At 45.5% G+C, this 22,843-nt stretch overlaps 1 pseudogene; it reads right to left on the bottom strand.

The window, feature by feature from the left end:
* Positions 1-8,030: 8,030 nt before the first annotated feature.
* LOC125933367 (transmembrane protein 258-like) lies at positions 8,031-18,757 on the bottom strand (annotated as a pseudogene).
* Positions 18,758-22,843: the final 4,086 nt, after the last annotated feature.

Here is a 22,843-nt window from a genome sequence, read left to right as displayed (position 1 = left end):
GCAAAGATCATCCAGAGCAAAGGTCAGTCCTAGCAAAATGTGCAGCAACATAAGAGACCACGGAGAATTGTCTGCTGAGAAGAGCCAGAGCAAGAGTGAATGTCTTCACTGTAGATGGGAGCAGGGACACAGTGTCCAGAATGACAGGAGGCTGAGCGGACAGTGTGACTCCGGATCCAGGGCAGGGGTGGTTTTGATGATGGGATGACAAGGCAGTTCTGGTCTGATGGAGTCTGTTTTTCCAAAGAAATATGGTAGGGTAGGGAGACAGAGCTGGGAGTGTGAGGGGAGTGAAGACAGTATGATATATTGTCCTAGAAGATGGTGTGGTGGGCAGAATAATGGTTCAGCCACATCCTAACCACTGGAAACTGGGCATGGACCTTACATAGCAAAAGGAACTCTGTGGGTGTGATTAAGCTAAGCATCTCCCCATAAGATGGGGAGATTATCCTGAATTATCTAGGTGGGCCCCGTGTCATCACAAGGGTCCTCATAAGGGAAAGAGGGGGATAGGAGAATCAGAAGAGATCTAAGGACAGAAGCCAGGGGCTGGAGTGATGCAGGGCTACAAGCCGAGGAATGAGGGAAGATTCAAGAAACTGGAAAAGGTAAAGAAACAGATTCTCTAACCTTACCGCCTCCAGAGGAAATACGATACAGCCAATACCTCGATCTTACCCCAAAGTGTTATAGGCTGAATTGTGGGGTGTAGCCAGGTGGGTCCAGCAATGAGAGAGTGGGGCAAGAAAGGGGCAAGTTGATCTGAGGGAGTGTTTCTAATGATGACCTGTGGAATCTGAGCTATGTAGGGAAGGAAGTGAGGAAGGTGATGGATAATTGAAGGTAGGAGAGTAAGTAGATTAAAGGTATCAATGGGGCAAACACTGATCTAATGGAAAAGAGTGAATTTTCTAAAATAAGTCACTCTGATCTTGTAACTCCCTTGCTTAAAACAGCCAGTGTGGTCCAATTCATGTAAGATAGCATCACATTCCCTAAATGGGCCTGCAAGGCATTCCTCTTTGAGCTCGGCCTGCAGCTCAAGATTCTCCTTTAGGATTCCACACTCTCTGCCTCCATTCGGCCTTTGCATATTTATTCCCATCTGGAACATTCTTCCTACCCTCCATCCTTCATCTGTCATGACTGACTCTTAATCAGCCTTCAGGCTCCACCTGGAATGCTATTTCCTCTGGCAAGTTTCCCCGACCCCTGGACTAGTTAGACCCTCTGCTGGAGGGACCTTGGATGCCCAGTACACCATTTAACTGTCACCTCTACCTCCGAAGCCTCTAGAGCAGGCACAGCACCTAGAACACAGAAAGATCTGCAAACAGGGGCTGAGTGAGTCAAAAATAGACACCATTTGAAATGGCTTAAATGGTTCAGCTACAATGATAAAGGACAGACCAAGGCGATCCCTAAGAAAATCTTCCAAGTCAGAGCTTTAGTTCCAGGGAACATTCTTGGTTACAACCTGACCTCTAGCCAGGGGGCAGGACCAGGTTGCAGTTCCACACTCCATTTTGTCAAGGTATTTGAAGCCATCCCACCAACCAGTCTCTGGATGTCAGTACAAAGTGTTGGTCTTCATTTTTGTTGGCCTTGTAATATTTTTCTCATCATTCTTGTTTTTCCTCTTCTTTCCCTTTTCCTGGTTATGTTTTTGTGTAGATTCTTTTCCAGTTCCTTTTTGATAACTTTGATAACTTTGATAACTTTGAGGTGTTTCTGACTCAGCTCTTTGAAGAAGGTTCATGTGAATAGGGCTCAGGGCTAGTCAAGGCTTTAATATGAGATTTTTTTTTCCATTTGAAAAAGTGGAAATATCTGGCACATAAGAGAATATATGAAATATAAAATGTATATCTAAGATAAAGAAGCAAATAGAATAAAGACCAATGTACCTGGCACTCAGGTTACAAAATTGGGTGTTATCACCATTCTGGGGGCCCTCATAGTGCCCCCACTGCAGGGCAACCATAACCTTAAATGTGTGCTTACTAATCACCTATTGTTCTTCGTAGATAGTCAATGTCTTTTTTATCCCTCCACATTAAATTGTTTCTCATATACTTGGGCTTTCAAAGAAGCGGTTTTATGCTGTGTATCTTATTTTGTGATTTGCTTTTCCTAATCAACATTATATTTGAGAGCATGTTCCAAGTTGGAGGAAATGGTGACATTTGTTAGTCTTTCTCCCTGCCGGGCAGCATTCCACTTTAATGGCTGTACACAATTTCTCCATTCTTCTGTAGAACGACCTTTTCATTGTCCCCAGGCTCTACGATGTTATCTATCTAGAACAACAAAACTCTCTAGTCCCCTGGGCCCCTACCCCAAAGTCACTTTGGACATAAACAGCTGGGACTTAGGATGTGACTAACGTTGCCCCTGCTAGAGGATGGCAAACTGGTTTCCAAAGTGGGTCACTGTGTAGATACCCCAACCCTCAAAGATGGCCCACTGCTCTATGCCTTTCATGTGTTTGGTCAGTTCCCACCAACAGTGAGCAGAGAGTGGCAGACTTGGGGAAAAGCCCCCCCTTTTCTCCACCAAGTTGACTCTTTTCTGTCTAAATGGCTTGGGTGTGAGATTGCTTATTTGTACCCACTCTTTCTTCATGCAGAAAAGGCTGTTGCAACCCATCCTGACCTTGTAAGAAAGATGTTTACATTTTGCAGCACAGGATGTATACTCCTATAGCCCCTTAGGAGCCCTCCCTCCCCTGCCTGTTTACAGCTCCTCTCCCACTCGGTGGTTCAGCTGTTCAGCTTCCCCAAGTTTACCTCAAGATTGTATTTGTTTTTATCTGATTTTGGAGAGAAAATGAAATGCCAACTTAACATTACTATCATTAAGCATAAAACCCTCGAGACTCTTAAAAGTGTCCACTTCCAAGCCCAGTCCCAGCCCCCAGCAGTGGTGTTCCCAGATGAGGCCTTGAACATCTGTTTATTTAAAAACCTCTCTATCAACAATAGCCAAACTATGGAGAGAGCCCAAATGTCCATTGACTGATGAATGGATAAAGAAGATGTGATATATATGTCATGGAATATTACTCAGCCATCAAAAAGAATGAAATCTTGCTATTTGCAATGATGTGGGTTGAGCTAGAATGTATTATGCTAAGTGAAATAAGTCAATCAGAGAAAGACAAATACCATATCATTTCACTCATATGTGGAACTTAAGAAACAAAACAGAGGAAGAGATAGGAAGGTGGAGTGCGGGGAAGAGAAGAGAAGGAAACAAACCACAAGAAACTCTTAAAGATGGAGAACTGAGGGTTGATGGAGGGAGGAGGATGGGAGGTGGGCTAGATGGGTGATGGGTATTAAGGAGGGCATTTGTGATGAGTACAGGGTGTTGTATGTAAGTGATAAATCACCAACATTGCACTGTATGTTAACTAAAATATAAATTAAAAAAGTAAAAAATAAAATAAAAATCCCTCTAGGGGTGCCTGTCTGCCTCAGTCAGTAAAGCATGTGACTCTTGATCTCAGGGTTGTAAGTGTAAGCCCCAAGTTGGGTGTAGAGATTACTTAAAAATAAAATCCTTAAAAGAAAAAATCCCTCCAGTTTATCTGAACAGAGCCATGCTGGACAGATTTGACTTGGAAACTACTTTCCACCTAAGTCTTATTCTATTATTTTTCAACTGAGAACTAATCTTTTATGAATTAGAAAATATTGACATTCCAAATTCCTTTTCCTTTTTATATGAAACATGCCGCTTATTTAATAACTCTTTAGCAGCTGTGCATCTCAATCTGTATTTGGCCTGACAGATTAACATTTTATTTTTGTTTACTCAAATGATTGGGCTTATATTATAAATTAGCTTGTTAATAAGGACTTGGCTTCTTTCTTACATGTTTCCTGACAACAAGAGTCTTCCACATGTCCTACTTGCTCACCATGTAGATGGAATGAAATACCGAAATCCCCTCCACCCCACCAATGCAGCCCATGTGGCTGTCCTGACACCATCCTGGTTTCCCATCCTTGAGCCCTGGGGGGCTGGCCATGTGCTCACATGGCCATCTGCACCATCTGAGTTTGTTAGAATTCAAATCTCAGCCTGCATCATGCACAGGGCTAAGCGCTTAAATGTGCCACGTTTCATCAGTTTATCTCTAATTCATCCTGGAAAGGCAAGAAATGGCCATCAAGGGAAATACATTCCTAAGGATGTAAACACTTAACCAGGATTCAACTATAAATGCCTTCACTTTCTCTGGGTTCAGTTCCTGGAAACAATCACCAGGACCGTGTATTGGTCCTTGAATTTTCAACCACAATAAAACACTTCCTAAGACTGGCACCAGAGAAGGTAAATCAGAATTTCCTTTGGCTGTTGTTGGCTTTTGGCTTTATTTCTTGTGAAATACATCCACTTGGTTTTTCCTCCTCTGGGATGGGCATGCAATTGTACAACTACCAATCTTTCTAATGTAAAACCTAAAGACAGCTAATGGCTCACAACATGAAATGTCACTTAGTGAATACTTTTCTGATTCTGGTTTGCACTTCTTTGGTCAAGCTAGAGGGGTGTGTGTGTGTGTGTGTGTGTGTGTGTGTGTGTGTGTGGAGAGAGAGCAAGCAACACACATACATAATATTTTTATACTGATACAAAAGGTATTAAATACACAGTAAAAGTACAAAGGCTGGCTTTTGGACCTGTGGTAATTCCAAGTCTTTCGGTCTCTCATGCTACCCCTGGGATGCTGGAGGGGGAAACCAACACTTTCCTACTGTTGGAACTACCATTGTCTGGGCATTTCCCACCTCCTTCCCTAAAGATAACTTGGGCAAAAAGAGAAGACACCCAGGTTGAGGGGGAGCTTCATGATGCTCTAGGACAAGACACAGTTATTTTATTTAGTGGATGCTCTCAATAGATCATCGCATTGTCTGCATATTATACCAGTGTTATTCCCCCTCTTCATATTTTGCCCTCTCATGTATTCCTACCTACCTATTATCTATCTATCTATCTATCTATCTATCTATCTATCATCTATTATTTATCTATAACCTATCTATCTACCTACCTACCTACCTACCTACCTATTCTCTCCCTCCTCCCTTCCTTATCCTAGAGTTTTGCCAGACTCTGGAACTATGTTTAACTATGGAGTTATCATGTGGACATCAGATCTTGTGCTTGGTTTTAAAGGGAATGCTTCTAAAGCTTTAAATTAAGGGATGTTAAAGGTTTGGGTTTATAGCCTTCAACAAGATTAAAGAAGTTCCCTTATGGATCTAGTTTGCTAGGAGGTTTTGTCTACTTTTCTTTCATGAGTCCACTGTACAGATAAAGCTTTGGGGAGTATTTCCCTGGTGCTTTAAAAGCAATGCACTCTGTTTTTTATGGTGGTTGTCCTTAAGATGCATACTTATATTTATCTATATTTGTTTGTTAAACTTAACACTATCCATTTCTTTCTTGCCACGAAAAGAACTTTAGCAAACTCTCTCGCCCCTGCCACAACCCCACCCCTGCCTGTCCTGTGCCTAGCTGGCGAGGTTTTATATATATTTGTGACAGATGGGCTCACAGTGTCTTCTATTATCCTGGGTATTATTATGTAAAGATAGTCTGTTTCTATGAGAACTGCAAAAAAGAATCTCAGGATTTGGGTTTTCACTTAATAACTCAAGAAGTTGAACATTTTTTTTTATGGCAGCTGAAAGTATACTTCTGGGGATGCCTGGGTGGCTCAATTGGCTGAGCATCCGACTCTTGGATCTTGTGATCTCGCAGCTCTCGTGTTGGGCTCTGCACTCTCAACATAGAGTCTGTTTGGGATTCTCTCTCTCCCTCTCTCTCTGCCCCTCCCATGTTTGTGCTCTCTCTCAAGATAAATTTTAAAACTTCTTTAGAACTTCTGGTTCTGTGAATTATCTGCTGATGCCCTCACTGTTTTCTTCATGTTCCTTTCAGTTTTCATTATATAATACTTGTTGATTATAGAAAATTAGTAAAAACAAAAAAGTCAAACAGTAGGAAAAAAGTGGCAATCACCTAAAATCCCCCTGTGCAGAGCTTAGTCATGTTACACATTGGATTTTGTGGCCTTTCAGGTTTTCTCTCAGATGTGCACGACACGGGTCGCCATGGAGATTTCCCTTGGATGTCCACACAGCAACTCCAACAGAGAGGCTTTATCAGGAAGGATTAATTCTATCCCCAAACAAATCCCAAAGAGCTATAGTGTAAACATGGATAGGACTCTGTTTATGCATAGAGATGTAGGCTCATAGCTCTCTGCACTGCTATTCTAGGGCAGAATAGCCCAGAATTGCTACTACAGCTCCAGCCATGACATACACATTCTGGGCAGCAAAGAGAAAGAAAGGGAGAAGGGTACACCCCCTTCCTAAAAAGAATACTGCTCAGAAACCACACACAGTCTTTTCTGTACATATCATTGCCTGTAATGTAGTCACAGGGACTACACAGGGAATCCAGATGCTGGGGAGGCTGGAAAAGATACCCTTTTGAATGGAAGCATGGCTGCCCCACTCCCAATCAGTGTGCTTTAACTCAGGAAGAAATGCCACAGAGATATCTCAGTTCTTCGGAGAATAAAAAAGGAGCCCTAAAAAGATGTCACTTGCCAGAAGCCCATAGAAGTATAAATGATGCTGTATATTGGGGTATATACTAACCTTTTGGGGACAGATACTAATATTTTGGTCTCTGGACTTCTGCTTCTTCAATTATAGATTATGAGAGTTATTTCTACTTATTGTTAAGAACTTGAAGCAACCACTCAAATTTCTTTTGAGATGTTAATGTCAGGAAACATTCCCGCAGTAAACCCCCATACTGAAATACTCGGAAGGAAACATTCAGAATAGAGGGATAGGTTTCACTGAAACCTTGATTTTGTTCTCAGATTAAGCTCAGGGATGACACAATCCCTCCCAAACCAGCACAGATAGAGTGCCTGCACTGGATGTGCTTCAGAGCTTTTCCATTTTTATTTCACTTAAAAATATAGGGAATATAAACGTTCATTTATGATCTCTTCACATTATTTTAAATTATTAGTGGTTTTAACAGACACTGTAAAAGAGTATCCCTCCACAAGATTGTGATTATTTTTCTCGTGACTACTCTTTACTCTGTTTGCATAATAAATAAAAGACCAAGAATAGAAAGAAACTCATCTAACATACCTATTGTTTTTCTTTTCTTCTTCATTCCTTCCCTGTCTACCTCTTTTTTTCTCCTTCCCTCTCTCCTCCCTCCCTTCCCTCCTTCCTTCTCTCCTTTTCTTTCCACAAGATGAAAGTGAGAAGGGAGAACACTACCTCAACAGAGTGTTGTGGGGCATGTTGGTTGGGAAAAGCAAGGCTGAGATGTTTTGAGACTTTGAAATCTGGTTTAGTGCAGGCCTTTCAACTTGAGGGCTTAGAACAGTGTAAGGGCCATGATATGATAGTTTGGGATTGGTAGACACAGAAAGGCAAAGGTTCAAAGAGTTTTAATGTACAAACTGTTGTTTCCTGCTTCCTATTGAGTTGCTGATGGGTCTTTCCAGAAGTTGTTGGAATAAACAATAAAGTTGTTTATGAGTGTCTCCTAGGGGAGTAAGGTTGTGCTGATGAAGGCAGCCCAATAGTGATGTCCCATTAGTATAGACACTGAACTGTGGATGCAGCACCCCTGGATGGTCCTTCGTACCTGGGGCCATCCCTGCATATCTCCATGTGGTTTGAGTGTCATCTGAGGGTGGTCCTTTCGGCATCTATATGGTTTTAAATGAAAACAGGATCAGCATTACTGATTTTTCCTTCAACCTCAACTTCCAACATAGCTGAGCACAGCACTGTTACTGATCCTTCTTTATTTAAAATGATATTTTGTTGGGATGCCTAGGTGGCTCAGTTGGTTCAGCATCCAACTCTCGGTTTCAGCTCAGGTCATGATCTTGCAATTTCATGGGTTCAAGCCCCGCATCAGGCTCTGCAATTGGCAGCATGGAGCCTGCTTGGGACTCTCTCTCTCTCTCTCTCTCTCTCTTTCCCCCTCCACCACTTGTACTATCTCTGTCTCTCTCAAAAAATAAATAAACTTTGAAAAATTTTAATGATATTTTGTTTATTGTGGACTTTTGGCATTTGTTTTGACTTTTAAAAAAGATTATATTAAAATATGATCTTGAGTACAGGGTGTTTTTTTTTTCCCTCAGTCTCATATCTGCCTTTATTGTGAGCTGCAAGTGGACACTTCCAGCAATAGTAAAAAAATAATAATAATTCACAAAAGCCGGGATTTTGGGAAGCCACCTGGTTGTAACCCTTTATATGTAGATGCCAACCCAGAATAGCCGGAAGAAGGCTCCAAAGTCCATGACAAGCAAGGCCACCAAGGAGGTGAGGAGCTTTTATAGATATCCCGAGTGTACTTGGTGGAGGTAATTTCATAAATGAAGAACCAGGTGGTGAAGAACATGCTATGGCCAACAACACCACAGTCAGATGGGAGAAGACAGCCGGGTTCACGGGACTGGTGTATCTGCTCATGACCTCAAGCTCCATTTTGCCAGGCACAAGGTAATCCACTGCTCTGCCACTGGAATAACACATTGGCCTGATTACAGGGTTTTTGACATTCCCTGAAATATGCCCAGGCTGAGTGCCATACCTGTTTCACCCTACTCCCAGCCCTTCTTCACAAACCTCTTAGTCAAGGAGGTCTATTGCTTCAGTGGCTTGATCTAACTCACCTGTTAGTCCAAAGCACATGGGATCGCTCATTTTTCTGGGCCTCCTGTAAAGCATGAAGTGAAGAAACATAAGGAAAGAAGAAAGCAATCTAGAATTCCCCTTGAGTAGTTAGGGTTTCTGTTTGTAAGTCAAGGCCCAGTTTTTTCCTACTCGAATTAAGTTACCTAAATTCTTTTTCCCTAGAAGATAAATTGATGGCCCAGAATGGACACTGGACAATGTCAGGGGCAACCCCTTAAATAAAGCAATGAGTTTCCATCCAGTTTGTGTGTAGGAACAGGTAGGCTTTTGTGTCACAAATCCAATTACCAATCATTGAGAACCACTCAGTGGTCTATTTTTCACCAAAATACCCCTATGAGATAACCAAATAGCACTGTAACATTTTAAAACCATTTGTCAAGAAAAATTAGGTGTCAGCCAAGAATGTTTGTAACATACAGATCATTAGGTAGATCCAGAGAAAAGAAAAATGTCTTCTAGGACTCGTGAAAGTGAGACAGCCTCCAAATAGGCACCACCTGCTCCCTGGCCCTCTGCTGTCAAGGTCCCAGCTCAGAAAAGGCCACGTACAAAGATTTTAGCCCCCACCAAAGTCCCCAGTATTGGTAAGGTACATGATAGGAAGTTTCTGATTTTGAATGCCTGGCCTGTTGCTGTGTCTAAAAAGTCACCCTAATAGTAAAGTCCAGTTGCCAAGGAAACAAGCTGACTCAGTATAAGAGATTGAAACAAAGGAAAACTGGGTGAGTCCCAAAGTAAAATGTGCACAAGCCTAACAGGAAACATGGTTATATGCCTTAGCCACTTCATGGGCAAATTACCCAGGGGTCAGCCTCAGGCCACTCTGTTTTGGACTATCCTAGGCCAAAAGTAAAAAGACTTGGACCCTCGCTGGGAACCCCTCACCCATAGCATGTACTTCATGGACTCTTGAAGCTTGATGACCCTTAATGGGGGTCATTAAGTCATTTTTGTAGGACCCCGAATGGCACTCAGGAGTCCACAGGGTCCTGAACTGCCTCCCACACTCCCATTCAGCCCAGGCCCCAGGGTTGCCTACAAGTTCCTTCCTTGTCCGTTTGGCATCTGGAAACAGGAATGAAAAAGGATCCAGAAAGAGTCAATCTTGGACTTTTCAGAGATGGATGGATCTCCTTAGATAAATGGTTCATAACTTTTCATGGGTCCTAGACCCTTTGAGAACTGAACTAATGCTGTTGGTCGTTTCCTCAGAAATTACACATTGTCATCTACATACAATTCGGAATACATCAGCTCCATACACAATATTGAATGTAACGTCAGGCACCCTTGGGCTTCATGGACCTCAAATTAAGACTGTTTCTCTAGGTAGACCTGCTTCGAAGACTGTTAGGGACCTCTGAGATCCCAACAGAGGCACAGCATAAGGAGGGGGCTGCCAGCATTCTCCTGGCTTCCGGATTCAGACACAGCAGACATCGGCCTGGAAGCTTGTGAGAAGAGGTTAGTTTTTCAGTTACCCAGGGAGATGCTGGCCAGGTCATCCACTGGAGAGATAGTCAAGAGCTTGCAGAAGGAATTAATTCACTTCCAGAGTCAGCCAGATAGCCCAGGTCCCCGGCAACAAAGACAACTGTTTACCCAATGGGTCTTCTGGGGAGTTGATCTCAGAAATTCTGAGCCTGCCCTTTTAGACAGCAGCCAAACTGAATGCCAGGCAACTTTGTGGTCAGTTGGGGTTAGACCAATGGTGCACAGGGCAGGCTTGTTCTGAGGCAAGGATGTCCCTACCATTGTGTCAACACAAGAGTGAAAAATCAGCCTTAGCCGGGGCCTCCGAAGGGCATCTTGACAACATGAAAGCACTCATGCTTTCATGAGGTGGAAGAGGGACTGTGAAAGGGGCAGGTGGCTCTGAGCTCAGTGAGTCAGGGGGTGGCCTCTAGATGTAACGTGTGGGCTTCTCTTGCAGCCCCTCTGGCCCTGAGGTCACTCTCCCCACCTCCTTGCCCTTAAGTCAGGTGCTCTGAAAAGAACACACAGAAAGCAGAGAGAGCCTAAGAAAACTGGGGAGAGAATTCCTGGGAACAATAAGAACCTGCACATTCCTGGGTGCCGCAGCATCTGGGGCGGGGTAACAGCACAGTGCACCCCTCTTGAGGGGCAAATGGAGATGATAAACCCCATCACTCATGGAGCAGCCCCTAAGCTGACAGCCCCCTCCACGATCAAACATTTGGCCTCACTTCACATGCCACCTACTCTGCTCTAGTGGAGAAGTCACTCTGCCGGGGCCCCCTTGCCCATTGCTTGAGGCGACAGGAGTGTGAGACTGAGGTAAGTGCACCAAGGGCAAGTACAGGCGGCAGGAGTCCTGGGAGCCGGAAGACAGGACCTCTCAGTCACAAGCTAGTTGTGGGATCTTGAGCAAGCGACCCGGTGTCTCAGGGCTTTCTTTCACTTCAAAAACTGTAAGCTCTGACAGAGGTAAAGCACTAAGTGCTCAGAACCCACCCAAGCACCATGAGCTCTCCTGTGCTGGCTCTCCTGACACCGTCCTCGCTGTGGAGGAGGGGGCATAACTTCAGTGACCCTTGGGGACACTGCTTCCCACACAGCACAGTCCTGAGGGCCAAATGGGATGACAAGTGACAACCTTGCTTTTGTCAAGGGTCCAGCAGGAACATGGTCATGAACTCTGGGGATTCTTCACATCCCAGTTCCTTCTGACAAGATGAACGGTGCCCATCCCGCAGGGCACAGCAGACTCTCTGTGGGAGCTTCTTTTAAATGACATAAAACAAAAGCATTCTTTTTACTAATCTTAATTTTGAAAATTTTCTTTCACATGAAGCCACAGATACACAAGTAGGAAGAACCTTAAACATATCTTTGGCACAGATTCATAAAACATTCGCTTCACAAAAAATTCTAGAAACTGGAAGGGAAAAAAAGCATTCTTGAAAAGAATTACATTTATACTAAAGTTCTCAATCCCCAAGTGAAATGGAGGTCAGAGGGAGGCCCCTCTTCCAGCCCAAATTCCACTCCGGGAAAAAGAGAGGAAGCACTGCCTTGAGACCCCCGCCCTCAGGTCTCCCTAGAAATGATTTTACACTGCTTGTGTTTGAAACACTTGTTTCAAAACTTGTGCTTGCTATGAATACTTTCTTGGTGCTGTCACTTCTGTCCTGTCCTTGGCCAGAGTTTGCCCTGTAGCCACTGGCAGCGGTGAGGAGGTCAGGGGCTCTCTGGTACTAAAGAAGCTCGCCTGCATTCCAGATGGGTCCACAGTTTTGTCATTTTTCCTCCAGTCCTTGACTCCTTGTAAGTTTTTACTTGCTCAGATGGTTTTTGCTTGTTGCTTGGTATTTCTGCACTTTTTCATACCTTTCATTTCTCTCATCCTTTCTGCATATCTAAGGCCATCACCGCTGCTCACTCTAGCCCTATGGGCCTCTGCAGGCTGGGGTACCCCTCTGGAGCACCAGCAAGTGTGGCCTTGCACCTTCTGCACCCAGATTAACTGCCTTGAGGCCTCTTGGGGGATTCCCTAGGCGAGGCAGAGTCCCATTCTCGGGCACATTTAGAAGCTAGAGAACCAGTTTGAACATTGCTGATAGGTTGTGAAGGACTTTCCTAATTCCAGAAGGTGGGTCAAAAGAGCCCTCTTGACTCAGATTGATTTTTCTGGAAGGATTTTATGACTATATCTTCTGAGAGCTGAATTTTGGATTCCAGCCTTGTGGGGGTTTCAAAAGGTAATTCTGCTGCTTTAGCCTTCTATTCACAATCTGGCCATACTCTAGGCACTTGCTATATTTCTGTGCAGGTATTTTTAAACTTTGGCTCAGTTCATCGTTGATTCACTCAATGTCTCCAAGAATAAAGTGGTAATAAGCACTGGCTTCCAGAACACATCAAGAAATGGGCCCAGACCATGGATGAACAGGCAGCATAGACCTTAAATCGCCCAGTCCTTCTTAACAGATGTTATTTCATTAAAAGCCCTGACCTTGCCACACCTTGAAGTCTTGGGCCTCTTGTAGGCCAGAGTCAGAGGTGTTGAGTTCTTGGGGCCACATGGGCCTCCTAGCATATCCAGCCCTCTTCATGCACTTCCATTCCCAGACTTGCTTCTCCACTCTCTGGTCTTCTCTGATACACAGTGAACCTCCTCACTTCACTCACTCTGTCTTTCATTCTGAGGGTCCTCCGATGACCTCCTTTAGCTGGTGTCTATCCTGTGATGGGCTCCTGGTCTGACACTCATTCTGCCTCTCTCACACACTGAGCTAGAAGTGGGGTGGCCCCTCAATCCTGGACCTTCCCAACTCCTCACTAAGCCTCAGGAACCTGATGCTTCCCAGGGACCCAATGGTCTGGGAAGATTAGGAGAGAGAAGACCCCTAACAGGAGAACAGCTGCTCAGAAACACTGTGTGGGTGGAGACTGGCACACCTCCTGATCTTTCCCTAGTCCCACCCCAGTGAAGCTGCACCCAGAACACATGACTGGACGTTTCTGTGGCAATGCTATACAACCTAAACTGTTGTCTCTGCATCACTTCCAGGTCTCCACATCCCCATCTTTAATTCAGTGCTCAGATGTCCTGATGCAATGAGCCAGAACACAAAGAAATGGCGGCTCAAATGGAGGGTCAGGGTCCTAGGGAAGGGATGGCCAGGGTACTTTTGACAGGAGAAAGAGGGCCTTGAGGTCAGGGCCTATGAACCTAGGGACCAATGCTGTACTACCTGGGTGATCAGGGATTTGGGGTTTAAAAACCTTAGGTTAAGGAACAAGTGTAAAAGACCCATGAGAGGGAGCCTAGAGGTTCATGGAGCCCCAGGAAGCAGAGATACAGAACCAGCTGGTAAGGGAGTAATAGGGCAAGGGGACAGAACAGCTTGTCCTAATGAAGGCCTCCTCCATTGCAAAGCAGTCATATAATGAGCCTCCCGGCCACTGTAGACATGTGAATGTGAGCAGACTCCTTGGCATTCTTGCAAGGGAATCTGAGCCCTGGCTCAGATATTGGGTGGGAGTGAAGAAAGAGGCTCTTTGTAAGTGTTTCAAATCATAGTTACATATCACATAGTTTGAAGAACCAAATATCTCTCTAAGGCTGCATGACAGAAAACAGCGACTCCCTTTCTCCTTCTCCCACTGCCTGCTCCCAGAGGAAATCATCCCCAAGTTGGGCTTTTCCATCCCTGAGCTCTGCCTGGTCACGTTTCACTTCCTCTGAGGTCCTGCCACCTTCTCCTTGGCTCTTGTATCAAAACATGTGTCCCTTGTTTGCAGAGGTAACTCCTTTATCAGTTTGCGTCATGTGAGACAAGATGTTCGGTCAAACTTTCCAGGTGACTCATAGCAGGTTTTCTTACTCCTCCATATGTGTCTCCTTTACTTCTCTTTCTGTGCGGTATCTTCAAAGTGACCCTTTGCTGCTTCTTTTTCCTTAACTCATCTTGAAGGCGAGTTTTTCCTGGGCCATATTTGCATAAGACATTTATGTCAGGAAGACTCAAGCATTGTGTCCTAGGTTTGCACAGATTTTGTTGTGATTCAAGTTTTTGTATGTAATCATGTTTCTCACCTTAAAAGAAGTAGTGGGATATTTTGTATATGAGAGGTTATAAAGGTAAGATATAAAGAGCACTAATAAAGGCCAGTATCGGGCGCCTGGGTGGCTCAGTTGGTTAGGCGTCCGACTTCAGCTCAGGTCACGATCTCGCGGTCCGTGAGTTCGAGCCCCGCGTCGGGCTCTGGGCTGATGGCTCAGAGCCTGGAGGCTGCTTCCGGTTCTGTGTCTCCCTCGCTCTCTGCCCCTCCCCCATTCATGCGTCTCTCTCTGTCTCAAAAATAAATAAACGTTAAAAAAAATTTAAAAAAAAAATAATAAAGGCCAGTATCTTTGTAAGTAAAGACTCAGCCTATGAAATAGAACACAGCATTATCTCAGATGTCTTCTGCATGCCTGAGCCTAAGTCTACCATCCCAAGGGTGAAAAACATTGGCACTGGATGTGGACATAACCCCCTGACCCACTCTAAGGTCCACTTTTATCTTCCGTTTTAGTGATTTCCTTGATTTCCTTTGTAGTTTTACTACATTTGTGTTGTATCCTGAAAGGGCTGGCCTCCTATGCCCTTGAACATTCTCTGTCTGTGGCCTTGTGCCCAGGTCTTCCTCTCAAGTACTTGGGATTCGGCCTCAGCCCAGAGGCCAAGCTCTTCACACAAGCCTTTTCGATGTCAAAAAACCAAGACTCAGCGTGGTTTTACACCCAACACATTTTGGCGTTTCCTGGATAGCCACTAGCCCCAGAGGCTTGCCCCCTCACCTTACCGCCCTGACATGGCAATCATGTGCAAAAGAGACCCTAGAAATAATAGGCGTGGCACTACCCTTTACATTTAATTAGCTCCACATTTTTTATTAGTGCACCATTAAATGGTTGACCTGCTGACCTACTTATCTATCCCACAGGGTAGGAAAAGCTATAAAATCTAAAAATGAAGTTCAATGGTTCAGAGGTTAATTTTGTACAGGCAAATGTACAAAGCATTAATAAAATATTATATTAATAAAAACATTTTAGGGTCTGTACGCTTTACAGGGTGACTTGGAAAGCCGGGCTGTGTCCGTGAACTCATGCCCTCCGGAGACATGTGACATAGTTCTGTATCAAACCCCTCAAAAAGATTACTTCTCGTCATTCTAATATTGCTGGTTACTGTTATAATTTAACCACTCAGTCTTGTCTTCGGCAGACGGTTTCTGCTTTTGTGCCATGCTTGCTGGAAGATCCATTACAAGTTAAAAACCAGAAATTGCATAGCCAACAAAGGACTGTCTCAAAGCCAGGGTGGAAGGGATCGGTTGGATACTAAGCAAAGGATGCTACAAAAAGACTCATGGGTACAGGATTCTTAGCAACAGCTAACATTACCTGTAAGACTATCCCAGGGAACTGGGCAAGGAGTCCTAGGATTCTGAGTTTGAAGAGAAACAAGTAAGTCACCACGACTCTGGGGCTGGGGCACTGACCTGTTTCAAGAGTCCTCAATGTATTGTTTCATTGTGCGTTGGCATGGCATTGCCCTCAGTGTCCGGGGGGGCAAAGTCCCACAACTTCAGTCAATGGGCCTTCATGCTGACTTACAACCTCCACGAATAGACAGTAGCAGGCCTGTGCCCTGGTGGAGAAGAAAATGGAGACTCAGTGATAGCCAGCCCAGCAGGCCTCCTGCCCCTCAGTCTCCAGCCCCCATGATGAGATGACACAACGAGGCTCATGCCTGGCGAGACATCTGTGGCTCACACTTCTCCAGGCTCATCGTCTGCTTCAGCCCTGCCCAAAAGGGGTCTTGGCATCAAGAAGAAATCTTATATTTTGAAGCAGTCCGTGATGTGGCCAGTCAGGACAATTTACCTACTCCCAGCCCTCAGCCTGCTCCTTTTCCCAGAGCAAGGCAGTGAGACAGAGAAGGCATTTGAGAGCAAGGCTAAAAACCAGTTGGGATCAAAGTCACACTGGCTGAGCATATGGAACCTGAGTGACAACTCCTGAGTTCATGCCCCAGCTCTGCCACAGGAGCTGTGGCCGCTCTGCATTTCTGTTCTCCCTTTCTGTAGAATGATGATGAGAGCCTCACCATTTTGGCTTGTTACAAATCTTGAATGAATTAATGCGTTCAAAGAACTTAGAACAGCACAGCATCATGAGTGACCATGGTGTTATATCTCATTTTCACTTGGAGACCCGGAGGAAAATGGTTCCTTTGAGCTTTGATGGCCACTGATTCAGCCCCAGCCTGGATATCAGCTAACATCATGGGTAAGTGCTTCATCAAGGGCACTCATTGATGACATGGGAGCAGGTTTCTGAAGTCAGTACAGTATGTTCCTGTAGTTTCCCTAGAACAATGTTGTTCCCTCCCTCCTGCCAGAGCCCCTGTACCTGCCTGCGCCCCCTCCCTGCTGGAGAACCTGATATTTCTGCTTCCATTTTTGCCTCCACTTCTTCAGGGCAGAATTTCTGTTCCCCCAGGAGCAAGGTAGGTGAGAAAAATGCTATGGCGGAGCTTCACTCCATGTTGCCAGACCTGAGCAACTTGCCTGACACATTGCCAAGCATTCCACGTAACAGATGCTTCTGTCAGAAATGCTGTTGTGTGTATCATTTGGAAGTTATAAAGCAACAGTGTCTCCTGCTGAAGTTTAAATTTCACCGACCTTTGAAGTAATGTTTTAGTGAATATCCTTGTCAATAATTATCTTGTGCATGTCATTGTTTTATAGAATAAATTTTTATTTTTTAAGGTTTATTTTTGAGAGAGAGAGAGAGAGAGAGAGAGTGTGTGTGTGTGTGTGTGTGTGTGTGTGCAAGTGGGGGAGGGACAGAGAGAGGGAGACAGAATCCAAGCAGGCTCTGAGATGTCAGCATAAACTGTGCTTGAACCCACAAACTGTGAGGTCATGACCTGAGCTGAAATCAGATGCTCAACTGACTGAGTCACCCAGGCACCCCTCTTAGAATAATTTTTTAGTAATAGAATTATTGAGTTCGTGTAAGAATTTTGACACATACAGCCAAATAAGACTTCCAAACAACTTGCGACCAATTTACACTCTTACCAGCAGTAAACTAGTATTCCTGTTTCCTGAACCTTTGCCAAATGCATATTTCATAGCCTCTATCTCTCTATCTCTATGTATCACTGCCAGTTTCCTAGACAAAAAAATTGTAAGTCTTTGTGAATTATAAAAGTTCCCGTGAAAGTTTATCAGTTGGCTATTGCCAGCATAGCAATAGCAATCCACAGAAACAACACGTGATCCCTTCTTAGGCTCTTGCAGTAGTTTAGAGAAGGAGGAGTGGAGCAGTGGGGAGCAATGGGATTTAGCCATGAACCAGATAGGAGATGGGGGAGAAAACAAGGTCAAAGCCAGCTCCTTCCCTGGAAACGGGGAATGCTGATGGATGATCAAGTTTTTTGAAGCATGATCATCAGTAATTTTATCTTGACCAGGCTCAATTTGAGATCGTTATTAGACACCCACGTGTGGATGTATATAAGGTAGATTGCCATTTGGGCCTTGTGTCCAGAAAAACGGACTGGAGACAGCAGTTTGGAGAGTCAGCCCACAGGATTGAACCGACAGCCTCAATAACTTCACTTAGCGGGGTGACGAGAAAAAGAGGAAAGGTCTAAGGCTAATCCTGCCACCATCTCAGGTGGAGAAGGCGAGGTTCAGGGGGACCCACTGAGAAAAGACCAAGGAACGTCCCCTCAAGCAAAGTGGGAAAAGGACTTCAAGGAAGAGGGAAGGTGAGGTAAAATGGAAAGCCTGAAGGTGTGGCTGGGAGCGAGAAATGGGTATCACCCCCGCAGGGGCAGTTAGTGCAACCTCTTAACCACTGTAATCAGGGCTCCAAATCCACCTCCCCAAAAGGCTCTTCCTTCCTCAGGGTCATGGATGGCCCAACAGCTCCACACGTCGTTTACCAGACGCAAAACTCCCAGACCACACACACCCAGTCCCAAGTCCTAGGTCCTAGGGGTCAGCAGTGGGCCAGACTGTCCCCTCCAACACTCCCCTCCAACCCAATGTCTGACAGTAGGAAAGGCGCACTTTGCTCAAGACGCCCAAGGAATGTTATTACCTTGAGGAAGAAAGGAATGATTATCGAGGAAGAAACAACTTTGGTGTCGGGGACACGGAGTCAAGGACCTGAGAGGCCAGGGTAAGTAGAAAGAATCTGCAAGGTGACTCGGATGAGAAGGGAGGAGGGGCCCAAATCTTCACTAACCAACAAGGGGGACGGTGGGGACTCCGAAAGACTTGTTTTCGCGCTGTCGCAGCCCGTCAGCCGCTCACCTGCTCCTTGGGTACCTGTGCCTGTCTCCCTAGGTGAGGCCACTTCCTCTGGGGAAAGTCCTCCTCTCCCCAACTGGCCCAGGCTGTTTGTGATCCCCTTGGCAACACGGGGCCCAGGGCGGGACCGCGAGGGGCGGGGCCGGGAGGGCGCTATTGTGATGCGCCTGGAGCGGAGCCACGGATTGGCCGGCAGGTGCGGCGTGGGGCGGGGCTAGCAGAGGGGCGGGCCGAGAGGCCACCAGGAGGCTCTTGAGGCAGCTGCAGCTAAGGGAGCCGGCCAAACACTCAGGAAAATTCCCATTGCTGGGGCCTGGCAAAGCTAGAAGGAGGCAGGGGCGCCTGGCTGGCTCAGTCGGCAGAGGATCCGGCTCTTGATCTCCGGGCTGTGAGTTCGAGTCGCACGTTGGGTGTAGAGATTACTTAAAAAGATATAAGAAGGCATATGCCCTTTACCACTGCGAGTGAAGAGGCTACGAGGCTACGGAGACTTCAAACACAGTCAGTGAAGGAAGTGAACCATGGTCCTGCAGTGGAACCTTCCATGCACCCCAGAAGGCCTGGAATGAAGCTCTAAGGGGCTCAGGCAGGACGGGAAAGTTGTCCACGAGGTGTCCTCTGGGGGTCGGAGCTGGGCAGAGCCCTGTGCTCTTCTTGACACGTTTACAGAGGTGCTGGTGGCCCCCTGCCTGATGGGTCTGGTTATCAGGAGGAGTCCTGAGCGTATAGTGTGGGGAGCCATTTTATTCTGGGGAGTTCTTTTTATGGGGGACTACTTCCTATGACTACGAATAAGTGGGGCAGCAAATAACTTTAATTTGGCCATCAGGACAGTGCTGTGGAGTAGACAGGGCTTACCAAGGCATGGAAAAATTATCTTATTTCAGCATTTCAACAGCTAGTAAATATAATGCCAGCCCATATTTACTGAGCCCTCACTAAGCCTGTCACTGACTGTTCTGAGCTTCTACATAGAATAACTCATTGCATTCTCAGCCCGGTAAGGTAGGTTCTGTGATTAGCACATTGGTTGGGAAGCACAGAGAAATTAAAGGAACTTCCAGGTCCCACAGCCAGTGTATAGCAAAGTAAGGAGTTAGATGCAGTCTCTCGGGCTCAAATCTTTCCACACGTGACTGCCATACCTGTGAGCTCCAAGAATCTAACTCTCTGTCGTCACCCGGTTTTCAGCCTGGCTCACAAATTTATTCTTGTCCCATTGCCTCTCTGTGGGAGATGAAGGGCAGGGTGAGAACCATGGGAAGGAAAATAAATTGTACCTCCCAGCCACAGCAAGGAATGCTTCTAAGTTTTCTCTTTGATGCCAGGGCTCCTGTGGGCTGAAGCTGAGAGTGGCCCCCTGGCCTCAAGTGCTCCTGGAGAGAGAGGAATCTCCCAGATGTCAGCATGTTCTACAGTTGTTCTTGACTAAACAGGCAAACGCACAGACAGGAACCAGAGATTTATTTGCAGAGTGAGTCAGTGGGAACAAAGCAGTTCCCCTCTGTTATTTACAATAATTTCCACAGCCCTGCACTAGAGGGCGACATATGGTTACTGAGGGCAGGCACCACTCAGGCTCCCCTGGCAGGCCACAGACTTTCAATATCTCTCAATGAGTGAAATCAGACTTATTGAAGGACCATGCAAGTTATGACGATTTCCTGTTTCTCTGTTAATTCATGATGTTGGAACCAAAGTCCGCTCTTCCCGAGCAGCTCCCAGTAACTGAGCAAAGCAGGAGGCTCGCTTGGCCATCTCCACCCACTGCTGCTCTACTCAAAAGGCGGTCCTTGCTCTGAGCTCCTGCAGAGATGACCAAGACTTTCGCAAGCCTGCAGCAGGGACTGAGTCCCCCTCTCCCCAGGCCTACATCCTTCTGCTTTATCTCTCACAGGAGTTGCTCCCCAACCAACCTCTTGCACTTCTCACTTTGACCCAGAGCGTCTGAACTGACACAGTCTGTCTTCAGCTGCCAACAATCAGATTTGGGGTCTGGTGAGAAGTTTTTCAACCATCAGCGTGGATCTGGTGCCTCATCTCTGCTCACCCTGTGATGTGTGGAACAGATATTTAGGGTGTGGAATAATGGCAAAAAGAACAGAAAGTTAGATTGGGCCAAATTTAATGAGGTAGGCCTATTAAGCAGAAAGTACAGATAACAGATTGTTGTAGCTCGAGGGGCTAGAAAGTATTATAACAGGGGTTTTTTGTTGACTAAAAAAAGATGAACCCCAAAGTGGTCTACACTAAATGAAGTTGAAATTCCAGAACTGCCTTGATATACTGTAGAGGAAGGTATCCAAAGGAAAGGGAGATGGTAATATTAGGGTGTATTTATTGATAAGCAAGAGCTGCTCACCCACCCCAGGAGGGTCCAGAAGAGACACTTTTCACCGTGACTGTAAGAAATAAATTTGTGAGGGGCCTCCAGCATCCTTGAAGATCAAAAATTACAGTGGGGACTGCTGCCACTGAATTGGATCACCAAATGCAATGGGGATAATTGGATCATGAAGTGGCAAGGGCTAAGTGATGGCCCTCAGTCACCAACAGGCAAGGTGGTCATGGTTACCGTTATGAACAACAGAGTCAATGCAATAATCAGAATGGTCTGACTCACAGAGACCTTACGATGTTGGCTAATTGATCATGGTATCCCTAGAAGAGAAGTAGATGAGCACCCTACTAAACTCTTACTTGATCTGTATTAGTAGACGAATTCTAGGTCAGGTGAACAGAATTCTAACCTGAATCATAAAAACAGAGAGTCACAGCCTTCGTTCGATTCCCAGTCTTATGCCATTTTACAGACCCAGAACTTCTTAAATAAAGGGGAGGCCAGGTCCCTTTGAGGAAGGACCCCACTAAACTGCCAAAAACTTATATTGTTACTCTTTCTCTCAGCGTTCCCCAAAGGGACTAACAGCTACTTGCCAGGCACTACTGTGCATTGGAGAAAGAGAAATAATTATACCTTTCAGAGATTATTGGACACAGACCCTCAACTGATTCCTGGAAACCCACCATTCAGAGCAGAGGCTTATGGAACACAGGTGATCCATGGAGTTTTCACTCAGGTTCATCTCACAGTGGGCACAGTGGATCCCTGATGCCACCCTGTGGTTATTTGTCCAGTTCCAGAATTGGAATAGACACACTCAGCAACTGGCAGAATTCTCACACTGGTTCCCTGACCTGTGGAATGAGGACTATTACAGCAAGAAAGGCCAAATGGAAGCCACTAGAACTGCTTCTACCTAGGAAAACAGTAAACTAAAAGCAATACTGCATTCTTAGAAGGTTTGCAGAGATTAGTGCCACCACTGAGAACTTGAAGGATGCCAGGAGTGATTTCCACCACATCCTGACTCAACTCCCTATTTTGGTCTGCACAGAAAACATAATGATCTTGGAGAATTACAGTAAACCTGGTTGTTTATTTTTCCTGGAAGTAGAGATGGCCAGAGGCATAAGTCTCTGTCAATTCATGGGTTGCAGCCAGTATTTGGTTAGATGATCAGGGATTTGGAAGCAACACAATTGGAAAATTGGTGATGGTGAGGTTTTGGGAAGAGGTGTGTGGATAGATCTCTCTGGGCAAAGAAACATGATTTTTGCCCTGTGTGAATGCTCACCAAAGGGTGATCTCAGCAGAGGAGTATTTTAATAATCAAGTAGATAGGATGACCCATTCTGTGGTTACTGTTCATCCCCTTTTCCCAGCCACTCCAGTCATCACCCAATGGGCTTATGAACAAAGTGGCCCTGATAGGACAGATGGAGGTTATGCATGGGCTCAGCAACATGGATCATTCACCAAGGCCAGCTTGGCTACAGCCACTGATGAGTGCCTGACTTGCCAGCAACAGAAACCATGAAGTCCCCAGTATGGCACCGTTCCCAAGTTGATTATGTTGAACAGCTTCCATCATGGAAGGGACGACAAACACTTTGGTTTAATGGAAATAAATGCTTACTCTGGATATGGACTCCCCTTTCCTGCCTGCAATGCTTCTGCCAAAACCACCATCTGCGGACTTGCAGAATGCCTTATCTACCATCTTGTGTTCTACACAGCATCACTTCTGGTGAAAGAACTCGTTTCACAGCAAATGAAGTGAAGAAATGGGCCTGTGCTTATGGAATCCACCGGTCTTACCACGTTTCCCATCATCCTGAAGGAGTTGGCTTGACATAATGGTAGAAAGGAC

The sequence above is a fragment of the Panthera uncia genome, chromosome D2 (genome assembly GCF_023721935.1).
Source record: "Panthera uncia isolate 11264 chromosome D2, Puncia_PCG_1.0, whole genome shotgun sequence".
Classification (NCBI taxonomy): domain Eukaryota; kingdom Metazoa; phylum Chordata; class Mammalia; order Carnivora; family Felidae; genus Panthera; species Panthera uncia.
This window is presented reverse-complemented; position numbering and strand designations above follow the sequence as displayed.